The sequence below is a fragment of the Nicotiana tomentosiformis genome, chromosome 5, assembly GCF_000390325.3.
Source record: "Nicotiana tomentosiformis chromosome 5, ASM39032v3, whole genome shotgun sequence".
Taxonomy (NCBI): Eukaryota; Viridiplantae; Streptophyta; class Magnoliopsida; order Solanales; family Solanaceae; genus Nicotiana; species Nicotiana tomentosiformis.
In genome coordinates, this window is record NC_090816.1 from 96,364,455 (window position 1) to 96,386,127 (window position 21,673).

General features: G+C 38.5%; 1 pseudogene; it reads left to right on the forward strand.

Annotated features, from left to right (window-relative positions):
• Positions 1-5,035: 5,035 nt before the first annotated feature.
• Positions 5,036-18,376, forward strand: LOC104107422 (uncharacterized; annotated as a pseudogene).
• The last annotated feature ends 3,297 nt before the right edge of the window (positions 18,377-21,673 follow it).

Here is a 21,673-nt window from a genome sequence, read left to right on the forward strand (position 1 = left end):
TTTGATAACCCCCTCTCCCCCAATTCTCCAATCAAAATATGGATTAATTTACAAATGAACTACTAGAATCATGTTAAAATATAAAAATTAAGATTAAATACTGACCCCCATGAAAATACAAGAAGAACGTCGCGAAAATCACTTCAATCAAAGCTCTAGAACTCAAGATATGCTCAAAATACCAAAAGAACGCAGTCTGATTTTTTTATACACATGCATTTCCGCTTTTGCACCCAAAAGGCCGCACCTGCGCATTTCCAGCTGTTATTTCCGCTTTTGCGGACCATTTTTCACACCTACGGGGTCCTAGATGCGGAGGCAACTTCGCATCTGCGAAGCACCAACACTAGTTCTCTTTTCCGACACTTAAATGAGCATAATTTCTCATACGATGTCCAAATTCGACGACTGTTTTTGCTATAGCTCCGTAATTGCGATAAGGATCTAATGCTTTGATCAAAACAGAAATTGGAGCTCATTTGCTTAATGTGGTACTATTTATTCTTGAAGAAGCGACGTCGAAACATAAAAAATGAGTGCATCACAATCCAAACCTATCTGAAACTCACCCGAAACCCTCGGGACCCCCTCCGAACATACCAATAAGTTCCAAAATATAATGTGGACCTGCTCGAGGCCTCAAATCACATCAAACAATATCGAAACTACCAATCGCACCTCAAATCGAACTTAATGAACTTATGAACTTTCAACTTCTACAACTCGTGCTGAATCATATCAAATCAACTTGGAAAGATGTCAAATTTTGCATGCAAGTCCCAAATGACGCAATGGAGCTATACCAACTCCCGAAATTGAAATCTGAATCCGATATCAATAAAGTCAATTCCCTAACGAACCTCTCAACCTTCCAAACCTACAACTTTCCAACTTTCGCCAAAATACATCAAATCAACCTACATACTTCCAAATCCAAATTTAAATCCGGACATTTTTCTAAGTTCAAAATCACCATACGAAGCTATTTAAATTATTAAAATACTATTCTGGATCGCCTACAAAAAAGTCAAACTTCGGTCAACTATTGCCACTTAAGCTTCTAAAACAAGAATAGTCTTTCCAAATCAATCCGAATTATCCGAAAAGTGAACCTGGCCACACACGCAATCCATGATACATAATACGAAGCTGCTTGAGACCTTAAGCCACCGAACAGAATGCTAATTCTCAAAATGACCGGTCAGGTCGTTACACAAAGCTTCAAACTCTAGTGTCATGGCTGCTTGACATACAAGGTTCATGACTACCTCCTTATATGAGCATTGCTCATAATCATGAGAAATGTCTCTCATAACCTGCTGACTATTTGCACTCAGTGCATTAAAAGAAATATGTCAGTTATTGTTAAAAAATGCACTAAGTGAAGATGTGTGTGTGCCTAATGTTTTAAATTTGGGAGAGAGTATACATACTCCTTCAAATGAGTAGGTGGATGAAGTGTTATAGAGGATTTCCTAGGCTCTAAAGGTGTAGAATGAAGGTTGTTATTGGGACTATTGGATAGGTTCAGGGCATTTAGAGTAGTTGGTTGTTAACATAATCGGTAGGCAAATTCAAGGCATTTGAAGGTGTTCTACTGTCAGTAGAATTATCTGATGTATTTTTAGTTGCAGGTTCTTCCCGCCTCCTAGATACATGAGTGTTGGTAACATATCTGGATACACTTTCATGCTCATCTAAGGTCTTACCCATAGGCTCTAAACAAATAGGTTCAACATGAACTAGCTTCAGCATAGAAGGAAAAGTAGAATGGTTAGAAGAAATTGCAAAAGGGAACACATATTCATGAAATTGAAAATCTCTAGAAACGTGTATCTTCATAGTTGCCAAATCAAGTACTTTATAAACTTTTGTATCTAAGGGGTATCCCACAAAAACATTAGATTTAGTTCTTGGTTCAAATTTATCCTTATGAGTTTTTAGAGTAGTGGAGTAACACAAACAACCAAAACCTTTTAGGTATGAGTAGTTTGGTTTTCTTTTACAAAGGATTTCAAAAGGACATTTGTTATTGAGAACAGTAGAAGGGAGCTTATTTATCAGATAGGTTATAGTTAAGATACATTCTCTCCAATATCTTAGGGGCAATTTGGATTGATATAATAATGCTCTAGATATCTCAAGCAAGTATTTGTGCTTTCTTTCTACTACCCCATTTTGTTATGGTGTGTATGGATAACTTTTTTGATGAATGATTTCTTTTGACAGATAAAACAATATAGTCTCACTGCTTGTAAACTCCAAACTATTATCAAACCTTATAGTTTTTATAGTAGTTATGATTTGATTCTCTATCAATTGGACAAAGGCTTTAATGACCTGAAGTGTATTGCTTTTGCAGCTTAACAAGTGCGTCCAGATTGACCTGCTGAAATCATCAACCATGATCAAGAAATACTTATGGTTGTTATGTGTGGCTAAGTGGTAAGGCCCCTATATGTCTACATATAGCAAGTCAAATACTTTGGTGAAAGTTGTAGTTCAATGAGGAAAGTTAGTCTTGTTTGTCTGGCCATAGGATAGACAGTGCATAGAAAAGGCTTTTGGGGTGCAAAGGTGGATAGTATGGAGGAAATCTCCGTCATTATTATAAAAGTCGCATGCCCTAATCGATTATGCTACAAGTAATCAACACAATTTTTTAGAGATGAAGATGAAGAGGACAAGGAAAATTTGACATTAGAACAAGCTTTATTAATGTTTGAATGGAGCTTATTTACAGTTAGAGGTGAATGAGATTAAAGACTAGAACAGACTTACTTACTGATTGGAATGGAACTATTTATAGCTGAAGATGAATGAGATGGAATACTTTGCACTACATCCTTATCACAATTAGTCACAGAACAATAATGCAAACACTTAGAAGTAGGAACAGAAGCTGAACCAAGGAACTGAAACTTCGAACAAAGGAGGTATAGACCATTCCTTGCTCTACCAATCTCCAGAGTCCTCTTCATTGAAGGGTCCTGAAACACACATGAGTAAGAATAGAAATTAACATTGGATTTTAGATGCATTGTTAATGAATGAACAAAAATAAGGTTGAATTTGAAACTAGGAACAAATAATACTGTGTTTAGAGTCAATTTTGGACTGAGAGAATCATTTCCAATTTCTTTACCTTTACTCTATATGCATTTGGACCAGAAAAGAATAGGTCAATGTTCTAGTCTTAGTTAGCAAAGCTTTGTTATAGGACATATGGTTTGAGGTTCAAAAATTCAATATCCAGTAGTCTGCAGATGAATGGAGACATTAACATGAAAGGTTACCAATTATTTTAGCATGAGTAGAGCAAACCAATATACCTGCAAAGTTTGCAACTACACTAGTAATATTGTTTGAAAGTTTATCTGTATTTTTAACTTGGAAGTTCTCCAACAAATACAACAATTGATTGTACTGTTCCTTGGTCAAGTTTTGGATCCCTTGATTCTGGACTCGATTATAATTCTGGATGCTTTGATTTTTGACTCGATTTTGACCATAATTTCCAGATAACATTTCTTCAGATTTTCCATGTACATTTGCTACAGATGTTGTATTCTTTCCTTTAATGAACCTGGAGTTCTATGGGAATCCATGCAGATTATAACATTTTTCTTTTATGTATCCAAGATTTTTATAGTAATCACAAATACATGTGGCATGCTCGAGGAATAGCCACCGCTACCTTGAGTATAACTTCTCCCTTACTACTCAGATTTTAATTTGTCTTGAAGGTGTTGTTCCGTGGCCTATTAACATTCAGAGATGTGGACTCTAGGATCATCTGATTTCGTGGCCTAACTTCCCTTTGCTTTTCCTATTGAACAGGGATGGAAAATGCATGTTCGATAGAGGGCAATGGATTCAACATTAAGATGCTTTCTCTAACAACCGTGTATATTTCATTTAGTCCCATCAAAAACTTGAATCAAACTCTGATCCTGTTCAGCTTTATGCATACTCGTTTTAGCTCCACAAGTGCATTGGCATTTGTACTAGGCATTTGCATTTAGTATGTTTAATTCTTCTCAAAGTTTCTTCATTTTGTGTAATATCCAGTAATGTCTGAGGCTCCTTGAGTTAGATCATTAATTTCTCTCTAAATTTGATAAAATTTGACTTCATTGGTTTGATTGTACCTATCGTTTAACTCTTGCCATAGTTCCTTTGCATCACTTACTTACTGCCAGCAATATGTTATTTCCTTTTGGAGGGAATTTAAATTCCATAATTTTACCATACCATCACATCTTTCTCACTGACTAAAAGTATTAGAATTAGGATCTGGCTTTTTGCATTTTTCATTGATAAATCCTATCTTGTTTTTTACTGAGAGAGCTTGAAGTATTCCTCTTCTCCATGACCTATAGCCAATTCCATCAAATGTCACTAGTACTAGTGCATATCCAATACTTTTGGATGGATGCATGTACAATGGGCTACTAGGATGCAAAGTTTCCTAATCAATCGCAGATGAACTTTCCTCATCTCTAGCCATGGATGAATCAGCAAAAAAACGAATTTGAAAAAAATATAGTTAATCAGGTAAAACAAAGTAAACAGCTAGCTAAAGGAACCAAATTTCTAGATTTCGATTTCGTGAACCCTAATTGAACAGAGTGATAATGAAATTGAGAAGAATAATGAGAAGAAGGTGATGCGAAACTGAACTCGATGCTCTGACACCATGTGAGATTTAGAGATTGTCTAGGTCATAAGCTTCGACCTCCATTGGACTCAAATATTTGCTAAGTTGCAAGTTTTATTCTTGTTTATTGGCAAGTAAAAAGTTTTTCAAATTTTAAAAAATAGCTTTGGTCCGAAGAAATCAAAGAAACAAAAAAATATACTAATTAACGTTATACTCCCTTTAAGTTTCTATAAGAGTATTAGTAGTTCAGAAGGATACATAAAAGTTCTTTCACTTCTTTTTGTTTGTTCTTATGAGTTTTTGTGTCATTCACAGTCAAGAAAGTAATGTATGCCATTGGTATTTCAAAGTCTTCAAGAAATAATCAAACTCATGGAGAAGAATGCTCAATTTAGTCCCTCTAACACTGAACTAATAATGCAATTATTGAAGTTTGTGTCTGGAAAACGCCTACCAACTGAAGGATTGATTGTCTTTATAGATGTTTACAGCAATGAGCCACGACAATTGATTGTAGATATGAGTTCCAAGAAAACCCACTACTTCATCACCCAAGTGACGAAAAAGAAGAAGACAAGTGTGTCACGACCCAATTCTCACCGGAGCCGCAATAGTGTCTAACACTACTCGCTAAGCAAGCCAATAGTCGCCAACAATAATGAAATTGGAATAAGCATGCACAAATAACTCAACAACGGAAAAATACCATCAATATCTAATAAAATAAATGAAATACAACTACAACCACCCCAAAATTCGGTGTCCACAAATGCATGAGCACTACTAAATATCAACATAAACCAAAACTCTAGTATAATTGTTTGAGTAATAGAATAGTACTGAAGGAAAATAAAAAGAAAGAAAGTCAAGATCTGCGAACGTCATAACAGCTACCTCAAAGTCTCCAGGAAGGTACTAGCACGGATCTAGCAGTCACCACGTCCGAAGGCACCTGGATCTACACACGAAGTGGAGAGTATGGTATGAGTACAACCGACCCATGTACTCAATAAATAACATAACTAACCTTGAGCTAAAAGCAACGACAAGCTTAGAGGGATACTGTCAGAACCACTATAATGACAACACAAGTATAATAATGACAATGACAATAATTAACTCAGAGAAATTTCCATAATCAGCTCGTCATGGTATAGAAATTTAGACATGCTTTCACATTCACAACTAAAGACCAATACTGATAAGAACATGACATGTATAACTAGCATGAGGAATAGTACATCTCTATGCCTACATGCCGAATATGAATGACAAATGTATGATTCCACAATGATATTTCTAGGTACCCGCACTCTTATAGTACTCAATCTGTCTATCTCAAGTGCCCACTCATCACACATACAAAACTCAGCACTGTATGAGTGCCTGGCATTAATGCCCCTCACCAAAGCACATGTATATATCATTGTGCATGTGCTCACTGCTGGTGTCAGACTCCGGAGGGGAGAATCCTGTCCAGGTGCTAATATAAATCCTATAAGGCCTACTGCGGCGTGCAACCCGATCCACAATAATAAATATGCCAATAAGGCCTGCTGCAGCGTGCATCCTAATCCACAATAACACTCACAATCTGACTCTCAGGTCCACCTCAGTCATCAATCTCTCAAGTATTAAGGGCTCACAAATCTCGTACCACTCAGCCCAAACAATGATAACATGTGATGTAATAGTGAATGATAATAGAGATCGAGATATGATATGCAAATGCAAAATCATGTATGAGTACATAATTGCAGTTAAAGCAAATAACTCAAAACAACAAAAATAACCTCATTAGGTCTCAAACAAATAAGCATATAGCCTAAACATGATTTCTAACATGAATCACAGCTCAGTAACTCTAACAAGTAGGAATTACATAGATAAAACAAGACTTGATAGCAACCCAGTACAAAATCAACTCGGATCATGTTTATCACGGTGCATGCCCACCCGTCCGTCACCTAGCATGTGTGTCACACCAACACAACACAAATAACGCATTTTTAGGGATAAATACCCTCAATTTCAAGTTTAAAAATATTACTTACCTCAAAACGCGCAAATCCAAACTCCAACAAGTCCTTCCCATGCGTATCAACATCCAAATGACGCGAATCTAGTCACAAACAACTCAATATCAACAAATAATTCCATAGGAAACAACTTCAAACAATAAAGTTTTAATCTTTAACAAAATTAACAAGTCAACCCAAAAAGTCAATCTTGGGCCCACACCCCCGGAACCCGATCAAACACATAAATTTAGAACACTCATTCCGATACGAGTCTAACCATACAAAAATCATCCAATTCCGACTCCAAATCAACCTTCAAACCCTCAATTTTTATTTTTGAAAAGTGTTTACAAAATCCACAAATTTCTCTACTCTAAATCACCAAATAAATGATAAAAATAAGGATAGAATCATGATAAATGAATAAATCCAAGTAAAAAACACTTACCTCAATCCAAGACGTGAAAAGCTCCTCCAAAATCGCCCAAACCAGAGCTCTACAACTAAAAATATGAAATAATAACTCTTAACCCTTGCAATGGGATTTTAAATCTGCTGCCCAAGTGTTATGCATCGCGATCGCGAAAAACAAATAATCACTACCCTCCAAAATAGTTTACGCGAACGCGGAGACACAGTGTATACCTACGTGATCGCGTAGGCTTAATGTCTGATGCTCATGCTGACCATTCATCTATGCGAACACGTGCACTATCTTGCGTTCGCGATGACCTGAGCCTCACAAAGCTACGTGAACGCGGAAACCAGATACACAGAAAATCAGCAGTCCAACAAAGTCCAAAATAAAGCTGAACTTCATCTGAATCACATCGCAGGCCCCTTGGACCTCATCCAAACATACCAACAGGTCCCTAAACATAATACGAACTTATTCAAAGCCTCAAATCACATCAAAAAATATCGAAATTATGAATCACACCTAATTCAAGCCTAATGAAACTAATGAACTTCCAACTTATAAAATCAATGCCGAACCATATCAAGTCAACTTCAAATGACCTCAAATTTTTTACAATAGTCCCAAATGACACAATGGGCCTATTCCAACTCACAGAACCAAAATCCGAATCCGATATCCATAAATCCAACTCTCTGTCAAACCTCTCAAACTTTCAAACCTTCAACTTTCCAACTTTCGCCAAAAAGCCTCAAACCAACCTACGGACCTCCAAATCAATATCTGAACATACGTCGAAGTCCAAAATCTTCATACAAAGATATTGGAACCATCAAAACCCCCTTCCGGGATTGTCTACACAAAAGTCAAACTCCGATAAACTCTTTCAACTTGAGCTTCCAACCTTGGGACTAAGTGTATCAATTCACTCCGAAACCTCCCTGAAACCAATCCAACCAACCCAGATAGTCAAACAACCACAAATGAACATAGAGAAAGCAATAAATAGGGAACGAGGCTACAATATACAAAACGGATAGCCCGGTCATTACATTCTCCCTCTCTTAAATAAACGTTCGTCCTCAAACGGGTCTAGAATCACACCTGGAGTCTCAAATATGTGTGGATATATGCTCCGCATATCCCTCTCGGTCTCTCAAGTAGCCTTCATGACTGGTTGGCCTCTCCATTGATCTTTCACTAAAGCTACATTCTTTGATCTCAATTTTACATGCCGATCCAAAATGGCCACCGGCTGCACATCATAAGCCAAATCCCCATCTAACTGAACCGTGCTAAAATCCAAAACATATGACAGATCATCATAATACTTCTGGAGCATAAAAATATAAAACAATGGGTGAACACCCGATAGACTAGGTGGCAATGCAAGCTTGTAGGCCACCTCTCTAATCCTCTCAAGCACCTCAAAAGGGCCAATATACCGAGGGCTCAACTTATCTTTCTTTCCGAACCTCATCACACCCTTCATGGGTGAAACTCTGAGCAACATCTTCTCATCCACAATATATGCAACATCACGAACCTTCCTATTAGCATAACTCTTTTGTCTAGACTATGCTCTACGAAGACGATCCTGGATCAACTTGACTTTATCTAAGGCATCCCGAACCAAATTAGTACCCAACAACCTAGCTTTTCCGGATCAAACCAACCAACTGGAGAAGGACATCACCTGCCATATAAGGCCTCATAAGGAGCCATATGAATACTCGATTGGTAGTTGTTGTTGTAGGCAAACTCTGCAAGCGGTAGAAACGGATCCTAAGAACCCCCAAAATCCGTAACACAGGCGCGTACCATATATTCCAAAATCTGAATGGTGCGCTCGGACTATCCGTCTGTCTGGGGTGGAATGTTGTACTCAACTCAACCCGTGTGCCCAACTCTCATTGAACTGCTCTCTAGAATTGTGATGTGAACTGCGTGCCTCGATCAGAAATAATGGACACGACATGCCATGAAGATGAACAATCTCGCGGATTTAGATCTGAGCCAGCCACTCTAAAGAATAGGTGGTCACAACCGGAATGAAATATATAGACTTAGTCAACCAGTCCACAATCACCCAAACTGCATCAAATTTCTTCAAAGTTTGTGGGAGGCCAGCAATGAAGTCCATGGTAAAACGCTCAAATTTCCACTCGGGGATTTGAAGTCTCTGAAGCAAACCGCCCGTCCTCTGATACTCCTACTTTATCTGCTAACAAATCGCCTGACCTCTAATGCTCGTACTTCATCTGCTGACAATTCAAGCACCGAGCCACATATTCTACTATATCTTTCTTCATTCTTCTCCACCAATAGTGTTGCCTCAAATCCTGATACATATTGGCGGAACCCGGATGAATGGAATACCATGAACAATGGGATGCCTCAAGACAACTCACGCAACCCATCCACATTGGGCACATAAATCTGACCCTGCATCCGCAACACCCCATCATCTCCAATTAAAACCTCCTTAGCATCATCGTGTTGCACTGTGTCATTAAGGACAAGCAAATGGGGGTTATTATATTGACGCTCTCTGATGCGCTCATACAAAGAAGATCGAGAAACCACGCAAGCTAGAACCAGCTAGGCTCCAAAATATCTAACCTCACAAACTGATTGGCTAAGACCTGAACATCTGATGCTAGCGGTCTCTCACCAACTGGAATATATGCAAGGCTACCCATACTCACCGCCTTTCTACTCAAGGTATCGGCCACCACATTGTCCTTCCCGGGGTAATATAAAATAGTGATATCATAGTCTTTTAACATCTCTAACTACCGGAACTGACTTAACGGTATATGTATCAGCACTAACATCCCTCACAAAGGCCAAATATGCCAAACATCCCTTCTCAACCATCTGTTAAGCCTTCAAGTACGAAATCTCTCTACTGGGAACATAATCCAAGGAACCTCTCCACTCTAACCTCGGCATCCCTAGCATCGCTCACGTCACGGTCTTAGCATGACAATCTAGAATAGCATGAGACGGCGACAACCATTCCATGCCCAATATCACATCAAAATCAATCATGCTGAGTAATAAAAGATCAACGCTCGACTCATAACCCCCAATGGTCTCCACACACAACAGATATACACGGTCCACAATAATAAAATCACCCAACGAGGTAGATACATGAATAAGCATAACTAAAGAATCACGATGCATGTCCAAATAACGAGCAAAGTACGATAAAACATATGAATAAGTGGAACCAGGGTCAAATAATACTGAAGCATCCCTTTGGCATACTGAAACAATACATGTGATCACTGCGTCTAAAGAAACTACCTCTCGCTTGGTGGGAAAAGCATAGCATTGAGCCTGACCACCACCTGATCGACCTCCCCCTCTAGGGCGACCTCGAGCTTCCTGAGTTCCACCCTGAGTTGGATGAACGGGTGGTGTAGTAACTGGTGCAGAAGTAGCAGCCTAACCTTTTTGCAGAACGGAACCTCCCATAAGACGGGGGAAATACCTTCTCACATACCCCAACTCCCCATACTTGTAGCTACCTTGATCTAAAGATGGCGGCGGGGCCTGAACTGGACCCCGAGAACTAAAATAGCCACTAGAAGTAGCCGGTACTGACGAATCCTGAACTAATGGAGCATGGTATGAACTCTGAGGTGGGAGTGCACTGAAATATGATTGAACTGGACGAGTACTATATGAACCATGGCTAGATGATGCAACATGATGAACTGAATGAGCCACCTGAAAGGGACTAAGAACGACCCATGTTGTGATGGAACTAACCTCCATATGAGGCACAACTAAAACCACCTGAACTACGAGGCCTCTTGGCCTCCTTCTCCTCACGCTCCTGACTGCTAACCAGCTCCAAGTGTCTAACAATATCTTGAGCATCCTCTGACTATGTTCCACTGAACTCTGGAGGCTTAAGCCTCCCAAACCGTTCCAGTCTCTTCTGCTCCTCATCCCTCATAGGTGAGCCAACCTCGGCCCGAGCAGTAGCAACTGGCTGAGCTAGGAATGGACCTGGTGTCTGGAGTCCCTGAGGTAACTTCTCTGGAGTACGGGCGGCGGGAGACTGGGCACCTTCCCCGGCTGGAACTGGGACTGCCTGAGCCAGGCTCGTGCACACAGTAGACCTTTTGAAGGCCTGGAATCAAATTGGGCACAACTAGTGCCTGAGCTGGCCCTACAAGCTCAACAACATCTGGTATCTGCTCCTCATCTAGAGCAACTGGAGGCTCAACAGGTGCTACTCTTGTTGTAGTATGAGCCGTAACTCTAGCACCTCCGAAAATTTTTGAAGTACTTAGGCGCTATTAAGAAAGTTGATGTGTGCTAATTATATTATTATGTGTGCAGACGAGGACTATTAATATGATGTATATCAATTAGATATGATAATAAGTGTACGAGGCATATTATAAGTGATGTGGGGTCTATGGAGAGCCCTAAGTCTATGTCAAGTTGGAAATTACATGATAGACTAAAGTTCCAAATGGGTACTCACAAGACCATATTTTGGACCAGCATATATACATATTTATAAGGAGTTATGTGATGTTCAACATATAAAATGAAAGATCTTCAAGTCTAGTTTCTAACGCTTCAAACTCTTTGTCATTTGGACACTCCTACAAGACGTTATGACCAAATTACCGCAGAATCATTCTGCGGTCAATCTTGCGACCACGGAATCATTATGCGAACCGCAAAAGTGGTCTGCGGACCGCAGAACGGTCACAGACCTGACCAGTGTAGCCCAGTTCTGGGCATCAGTTTCGCAATCCCTTGTGCGGACCGCATACCCATTGTGCGGTCCATTTGGCAACCCAGACGTGAGTTCGAAGGGTCCATTTTCTTATTTTTATAACCCGACCCATTTTGATAAATAGGCTTTGGGGCTTATTTTTGGGCGATTATCTGATGGTTTTAGAGAGAGGTAAGAGCATTTTAGAGAGAGGAGGAGGAAACCTAACATTCTAATCATCCAATCTTGATCAAGCCTTGATGTCCAACAAAAAACCTCATAAGTTCTTCATCTAAGAGGTAAGGTTCCATACCCTAGTTTTTAATTTCGAATTTGGGTAGAAGATGGTTGATTGAGAGTATGATTCTTGGGTATAAGAGTATTATTTATACATGCATGTACCAATAAGGTTTGTTGGAGGATATTTGAGCTTAATTAAGTAAAGATTGGATTGGAGAATGAAGGAAATCTTGTAGAAGAACCTTGTAGTCAAATTTGCACACCTAGTATTTGATAAAATGCTCAAATGAGATGAAACCATGAATATCTTTCTAATTTGTGTTCAATTTTGTTATGTCTCAAATTATATTGGGATTGTTAGGATTTTTGGAATGTTGTAGTAATTTAAGAAAAGCTCAAAGCGAGGTATGTTGGCTAAACTACTCTCTTAGAGTCGAATTCCATAATGTTCCCGTAAGTTTCAAGTATGGTTGTCTAAAGTTCCTAATTCCTATGTTCCGAGTTATCCCTTATAAACTTGACTATTCTGAATGAGCCTTATGTCAAAATCTATAAGTTCAAAGTATGGGTTGCGTATTAAAATGTTATGGCTTTGAGTCGTGTTTCAAATGAAGGCTAGTATGCCAAATTGTGTGAGAAAAACTCGATATGCTTAAGACTCTTAATTGCTCATATGTGTACCTAAGGTCTTGATTGAAAATGTCTTGTTGTTGATAATCTATAAAGATGCTTGAAAATGAAATAAGTAAATTGGGGATATAGAATGTGGCTAACATGCCAAGAATGAAAGTTATACTTATGACTAGTGGTGCCAATGAAATAAGATGATGTGAGAAAGATTATGAAATGAGATTTGATTCAACTATTCCAAAATTATTTCAAAAATAGAATTGCCTAAAAGTTTATGTACTCAAGCCATGCTCATATGTAGTTATTTTAACTAATGTTATGCTTGGTGAGTATTTTCAATGTGTTTTGCGTTCTTACATATTCGTGAGTAGAAATTGTGTATTGTCCTTTTTGGGGAAAAGTATTTCAAGAATAAATGGTGTGTTACTTGTTTATGATTTTAACTTGCGCATCGATTGCCAATCATTTTACTCCATTCTTGGAAAGAAATCTATTGTGCTTAAATTCTTCATTTCTAATGAACTTAAAGTTGTGATTTCCGGAATATTATATATGTTAATATTTATGATGATGATACATGAGAGGGAAGAAATAAAAGTGTGGAATATAAAATACTGCTACTGTGCCTTGAATAAAGAATCTTGTGAATGGCCAAAAGAGCCAAGGAAATATTGTTTTTCTTATTGGTTGAAAATACTAGTGGAGATTCATACAATGTGAAAGATGATGAGGTAAATACATTTGTACTTATGTTACCTTTGTGTGAAAAAACAAAAATAATATTTTTGGGAAGTATCATTAGCAAATCGAGGAAGGGTGGGTTGTAATAACCCACATCTAAAACTACGCGTGCCGATGTAGGAGAGGATTGTGATTATTACTCTTATTTGGGATGAGATTGATGGGTTGATATTATTCCCCTTAATTGTGATGAAACTGGTAATAATTATAGATTGGAAAAGTCAACCCACACGGCATATGTGGGAAGGCGGCCTAGCTGATCGGGTGGAGATCGGATGCCATGTTGCGCACATGGTGGTACTACTCTTGGTAACACTTTTCTTTCACATCACATGTCGAGCCACTTTGTTCATGGGGATATGTCCTAGCCGATCGGGCATGATTGGACTCCATGCTACAAACACGTTGGTATATCGGTGCTAATGATCTCTCAACCAATAATATATATTAATTTCGTATTTTGTAAATTGTTATGTTTTAACTGGACATTTAGATATTGTTGATTGTGACTTGTTTTTTCTATGATTTCCCTTTCTTATCTGGGCATTCTATTTTGAAAAAGGACAATTAGCTTTACATACTAGTACTATTCCATATGTACTAACGCCCATTTTGCTGGGGGCGCTGCATCTTCAATGGATGCAGGTGGTTCATCAGCGGGCAACTTTGGTCCTCGTTAGCAGTTACTCCCTATTCAACAGGTTTTGGTGAGCCTTACTCTATTTTGGGCCTGATATAATTTGATGTTGTACTTTGTGTTTTGAGGTATAGTTGGGGCCTTATTGTCGGCATTTCCATATTACTCTTCTGTTGTACTTAGAGGCTCCATAGACAGGTTGTGGGTGGTGTTTGATGTGGGAAATTGAACTAGAAATATTGGTATTTGGAAAATATGTTTTTCATTATATCTATAAACTTGTAATATTTTGGAAATTATGAACGAAGCTACTAATGGAATGAAATGGGATTTGTTAATGAAATCTTTTCAGTATTTGATTAATGGAGTGCATCTCCTCTTTATTTATGAATGAGTTTGGGTAGAAGGAAATCTAATAGGCTTGCTCGGCCGAGTTCACTCGGTTGAGCGCCGGTCGCGCTCCTCGAGTTCGGGGCGTGACAGCAACTTGGCGTCTACCGCGACCCCGACCTCTCGCGGACCTAGATGGTAGTACTGGTGGTTATCTGCCTGATCCGATCGCACGTGTCCTCACCATCTGTGAGAGAATAGAAGTATAGAAGTTTATATTCCGGTATTAGCAAATTCGCACGACAAGAATACACGAAAGTGAAGTTTCCTAACAATTCTGTAGCTTCTCGAAGATAAGTATAGACGTCTCCGTACCGATCCACAAGACTCTACTAAATCAACTCGTGAGACCTAAGCAACCTAGAGCTCTGATACCAACTTTCACGGCCCAACTCCCACCGGAGCCGCAACGGCGCCTAACACTTGTTAGGCAAGCCAATAGTCATCAACAACAATGAAATTGGAATAAACATGAATAAATAACTCAACAACGGAAAAATACCATCAAATATATGATAAAATAACTTAAATACAACTACAACTACCCCAAAATCCGGTGTCGATAAGTACATGAGCACAACTAAATATCAACATAAACCAAAACTCTAATACAACTGTCTGAGTAATAGAACAGTACTGAAGAAAAATAAAAGGGAAGAGAGTCAAGTTGTGCGGACGTCATTGCAGCTACCTCGAAGTTCTAGGCAGGTACTAGAACGGATCTAGCGGTCACTACGTTCGGATGCACCTGGATCTACATACAGAGTGTAGTATGATTACAACTGATCCCCATGTACTCAATAAGTAACAAAACTAACCTTGGGATAAAAGCAGTGACGAGCTTAGAAAGATATAGTCAGAACCAATATAATAACAACACAAGTATAATAATGATAATGACAATAATTAACTCAGAGAAATTTCCATAATTAGCTCGTCATGGTGCCGTAATTTAGACATGCTTTCAAGTTCACAACTAAATACCAACGGTGATATGGACATGCCAAGTATAGCTAACATGAGGAATGGTACATCTCTATGCCTACATGTCAAATATGCAAGTCAAATGTATGATTTCACAATGATATTTCCATGTACTCGCACTCTTAGAGTACTCAATCTGTATATCTCAAGTGCCCACTCATCATACACACAGTCACTCAACACTGTACGGGTTCCTGGCATCATTGCCCCTCACCAATGCACGTGTACATATCACTGTGCATGCGCTCACTGCTGGTATGTTAGACTCCGGAGGGGCAGATCCTGCCCAAGCGCTAATATAAATCCTATAAGGCATGCTGTGGCGTGCAGCCCGATCCACAATAACACTCACAACCCGGCTCTCAGGCCCACCTGAGTCATCAATCTCTCAAGTCTTAAGGGCTCAGAAATCTTGTACCACTCAGCCCATACAATAATAACATGTGAGTGTAACAATCAATGATAACAAAGACAGAGATATGATATGCAAATGAAGAATCATGACCGAGTACATCATTGTAGTTAAAGCAGATAACTCAAAGCCGCAGAATTAACCTCATTAGGTCTCAACCGAATAAGCACATAACCTAAACATGATTTCTAACATGAATCACAACTCAATTACTCTAACAAGAAAGAATTACAGAGATAAAACACAACTTGATAGCAACCAGTACAAAATCAACCAGGATCATGTTTACCATGGTGCACGCGCACACGGCTGTCACCTAGCATGTGTGTCACCCCAACACAGCACAAATATTGCACTTTATGAGGATAAATACCCTCAATTCCAAGTTTAAAAAATGTTACCTACCTCAAAATACACATATCAAAACTCTAACAAAGCCCTTCCCGCGCGTATCGGCCTCCGAATGACTCTAACATAGTCACAAACATCTCAATATCAACAAATAATGTCGTAGGAAACAACTTCAAACAATAAAGTTTTGATTTTTAACTAAATCAAAAATTCAACCCAAACAGTCAACCCCGAGCTCACACCTCGGAATCCGGTCAAACTCACAAATTCCGAATACCCATTCCGATACGAGTCCAACCATATCAAAATTATCTAATTCCGACTCCAAATCAACCTTCAAATCCTCAATTTTTATTTTTGAAAAGTTTTTACAAAATTCCCAAATATTTCTACTCCGCATCACCAAATAAATGATAAAAATAAGGATGGAATCATGATAAATGAATAAATCCAAGTCAATAACACTAACCCCGATCCAAGATGTGAAATCCCCTCTAAAATTACCCAAAACTGAGCTCTACAACTTAAAATATGAAATAATAACTAACATTTGAAATGAGATTTTAAATCTGCTGTCCAGGTATTATGCATCGCCATCGCAGGACCTACGTCGCGATCGCGAAAAACACATAATTACTGCCCTCCAAAATAGACTACGCGAACGTGAAGACACACTCACGAACGCGAGGCTTACCAGACCTGACACTTTGCGAACGCGTGCACACCTACGTGATCGTGTAGGCTTAAAGCCTGACGCCCCAGCTGACCACTACTCTAAGCGAATTCATGCACCATCTCGTGTCCGTGATGACATGAGCCTCACAAAACTAAGCAAACGCGAACACAATGAATAAATTTCCAGCTGCCAATGACAACGCTTTGCAATCGCGTTGCTTCCTTCGCAATTGCGAAAGAGGAAACCGGATACACAGAGCATCAATAGTCCAACAAAGTCCAAAATGAAGCTGAACTTGATCCGAATCACACCCGAGGCCCCTGGGACCCCATCCAAATATACAAACAGGTCATAAAACATAATACAAACTTAGTTGAAGCCCCAAATCACACCAACCAATATCGAACTCACGAATCGCACCCCAATTCAAGCCTAATGAAACTAATGAATTTCAAACTTCTAAAATCAATGCCGAACCATATCAAATCAATTTCGAATGATCTCAAATTTTTCACACTAGTCTCAAATGATACAACAGACCTATTCCAACTCCTAGAACTAAAATCCGAACCCGATATCAATAAAGTCAACTTTATGTCAAACCTCTCAAACCATCAACTTTCAAACTTTCGCCAAAAAGCCTCAAACCAACCTACGGACCTCCAAATCAATATCTGGACATACACCTAAGTCCAAATCTACCATATGAATCTATTGGGACCATTAAAAATTCTTTTCGGGGTCATCTACACAAAAGAAAACTCCGATGAACTCTTTCAACTTTAGCTTCTAACCTTGGGTCTAAGTATTCCAATTCACTCTGAAACCTCCCCGAAACCAATCCAACCAACCCGGCAAGTCACATAACCATAAATAAATATTGAGAAAGCGATAAATAGGGGAACATGGCTATAATACACAAAACAAACGGTCGGGTCGTTACAGAGTGATGCCAGATTTAACAGAACAACTTGTAATGGGAGTTGGACACAGCATGATAAAGGAAGAAAATATTTGATGAGTATGAGAGTCTGATTATTGGGTATAAAAGAAGCTTGAGGTACAAGAACAAGAAAGACTCCTCTCTGAATTGTCGTTGGATGATGAAGGAGTATTATTTGGCTGATTATCTTCTTCGTGAGTTGCAGTCCAATGAGGCTAAAGAGTTCGTTATCCATGCAATTAAGAAGAATCCCAGATCAAATATTGGAGGAACGAGTAGTGATATTTCAGATGATGTTCTAGAGTATAATATGTTCATTGATCGTGTCTTTCAAGAAGGGGTTCATGTCCAAACATCATTTGTTAAACTGATTACTATGATGTTGGAGAGAACCTCCTCTAATGTTTATTCAATGGGACAATTACAGTAAAATAATGGAATGTTGGTTCTTGTAAATCTGACCGATTCTGATGAATTATTTAAAATGTTGAGCGTGGAAAATCAAGAATGTTATTATTAGGAAGGTGATGAGGTGAAATTGGATTTGGATGCTATATTGGATTTTGGGGATCATGATTTAGTGATGAATGACATGTTGTACTAATTATGGAGAGTTGAATCTTAGCGAAAAGGATATTTTTGATTTTGAAGTTTCTTTGAAAACCAGGAATTTGTTTTTGAACTTTTAATTGGGATTTTTGTGATTTAGGAGCAGGATTATAACATTGACTTATATGTCACGACCCAAAATTCAACTAGTCGTGATTGCACCTAACTCAACCCTCTAGGTAAACCAATTTATTAATAATTCAACTCAAGGAGATCTACTGAGAAAATAAATGATGAAATAATAGAACTTTTATACAAAAATCCCAAGGATTGGTAGTACAAATCATGAGCTTCTAAGATTTAGAGTTTACAAAGCTAGTATGAAATAAATATATCATCTGTTCGAAATGTACATAAATAGATTTATAAATCTAAAGCTACCAAGAATGAGAGGAAGCTATAACCGGAATGCAGATACATATTAAATGCTAGCTCCTGCCATACACAGCAATATCAACTCCAAAATATGCACACAAGGTGCAAAAGTGTAGTATGAGTACAACCGACCACATGTACTCAATAAGTAACAAACCTAACCTTAGGTTGAAAGTAGTGACGAGCTGAGACAAAGGTCGGAGTCCAACACCAATAGCCAACTTAACAATATAATAAAAGTGGTAAAAGAAATAACTCAGAGATATGATGCTCAGCTCGTTAACAGTTATGGAAAAATAGTCATGCTTTTCACGTATAACAGTAAAACCCAAATCCTTCACCAAAATCACCAAAATCACCAAAATATGAGTGAGTCAGAAAAACTATGATTTTTTCCAAAATATTTCAACAATAAATAAGATGTTTCATTATCAGATAGCATGAGGAAAATACTTCTCCATGTCTACATATCAGTGTGCACGTGAAATCATGAATGTCACCAAAACCGCGTAGCATGAGGAAATGTATCTCTATGCATGTATGTTAAGTATGCATGTCAAATGCAATATATCACAGTGATGAACTCATGAACTCACACTCTCAGAGTACACAATCTCATTGTCTCACACTTTCCACTCATCACGCTCAATCACTCAACACACTCAATCACTCAGCGCTGAACATGACAGATCCAGCCCTCAACACTCTTAGTCACTCAGTATTGTACAGGGAAGATCTAGCCCAAGGCAGATCCAGCCAAAATGAATCAATAGCACATGCGCTCACCGTGCATACTCCAGAGGGGAAGATTTAGCCCAAACGCTATAACAAGCCAATCATGGAATGAATCAATAATACCTGCTGCGACGTGCAACCCCATCCCATCATGAATCAATAATACCTACTGCGGCGTGCAGCCCGATCCCATCACGAGTCAATAATACCTTTTGCGGCGTGCAATCTGATCCCATCAATATCACTCACAATCCGGCTCTCAGGCCTCAACTCGGTCATCAATCTCTCCAGGCTCTCGGGCTCACAATGTCATGAAAATCTACCCAAAAATAATGATATGATATATCAATAAATGGCAACAGAGAAAGAGATATGATATACAAATGAATGAGTATGACTGAGTATGTAATTGCAATGTAACCAAATAACTCAACAGTAGAAATGACCTCAGTAGGTCTCAACATGATAAGCATATAGCCTAGACATGATTTCTAACATGGATCACAGCTCAATCACTCTAGTACATAGTAAGTTTATGAATAGAAACAAGATTAGGTCACTACACAGTACCACATAATCAATCGAGTCACAATTCACATGGTGCACGCCCACACGTCCGTCACCTAGCATGTGCGTCACTTCTATACCAAACACATATTACGTATATTCAGGAGTTCATACCCTCAGCACCACGTTTAGAAGTATTATTTACCTCGAACAAGCCAAATCCAATACCGAACAAGCCAGACGATGCTCCAAAAATGCCATCATGTACGTACCGACCTCCAAACGGCTCGAACCTAGACAAAAGAAACTCAAGAACATCAAATAATGCCAAAGGAAACAAACCCAGCTGATAAAAGTCGAATCTTTAATCAAAGGCCCAAAGTCAATCAAAATGTCAAATCCAGAACCGCACCTCGGAACCCAATAAAACTCACAAAATATGATATCCCATTCAATTACGAGTCCAACCATACTAGTTTCACTCAAATCCGACTTCGAATCAATGTTCAAAACTCAAAATTTCACTTTATAAAATTTTAGACAAAATCCCACAAATTTCACTTTGAAATCATCAATCAAATGCCAAAAATGAAGATAGATTCATGAAATATAACCAAAAATAGAGTATAGAATACTTACCTCAATCCATATATTGAAAATCGCCTCCACAATCACCCAAATTCGAGCTCCCAGACTCAAAATATGACCAAATGAACAAATCCTCAATATTATATATTTTTACCCAGTTGTTCTGCCTCGTTTCTTGTGCCAAATGATCCAGACACTCACTTTTGATGCCTCCAATGGATTCCTTGTGCAATTTCAGTCATGTTAGGATTTTGAATCACTCAATTTGACCTTATAATGAAGGAGATATGTTAGTTTCAATATTTGAAAATAGTGCAGATTTTTAAATACGAACTCAATGGTAATTTTATAATTAATCTGAAATATTTAGCAACCCAATTCTTAGTAAAATGACCATAAATTCCTCATATGAAGTCAAAACTTGATGATTCCAATTGCAATGGTTCCGAAATTACGATACGGATCTAATACTTCAATAAAAACAGAAATTGGAGCTCATTAGCTTAATGTGGTATAATTTATGCTTGAAGAAACGACTTCGAAACATTAAAAAACGAGTGCAACATAACCCAAACCTATCCGAAACTCACCCGAGCCCCTCGGGACCCCGTCCGAACATACCAAAAAGTCCCATAATATAATTCGGACTTATTCAAGGCCTCAAATCACGCATAAAATATCAAAACCACGAATCACACCTCAAATCGAACATAATAAACATTGAATCTTTCAACTTCCAAAACTCGTACTGAATCTTATCAAATCAACTCGGAATGAACTCAAATTTTGCACACAAGTCCCAAATGACATAACGAAGCTATTCCAATTCCCGGAATCACAATCTGAACCCGATATCATCAAAGTCAACTCCCGATCAAACTTATGAACATTCCAAACCTTCAAATTACCAACTTTCGCCAATTAGTGTCGAAACCTTCTAGAAATATCCAAATGCAAATACGAGCATACGTTCAAGTTCAAAATCACCATACGGACCAAACAG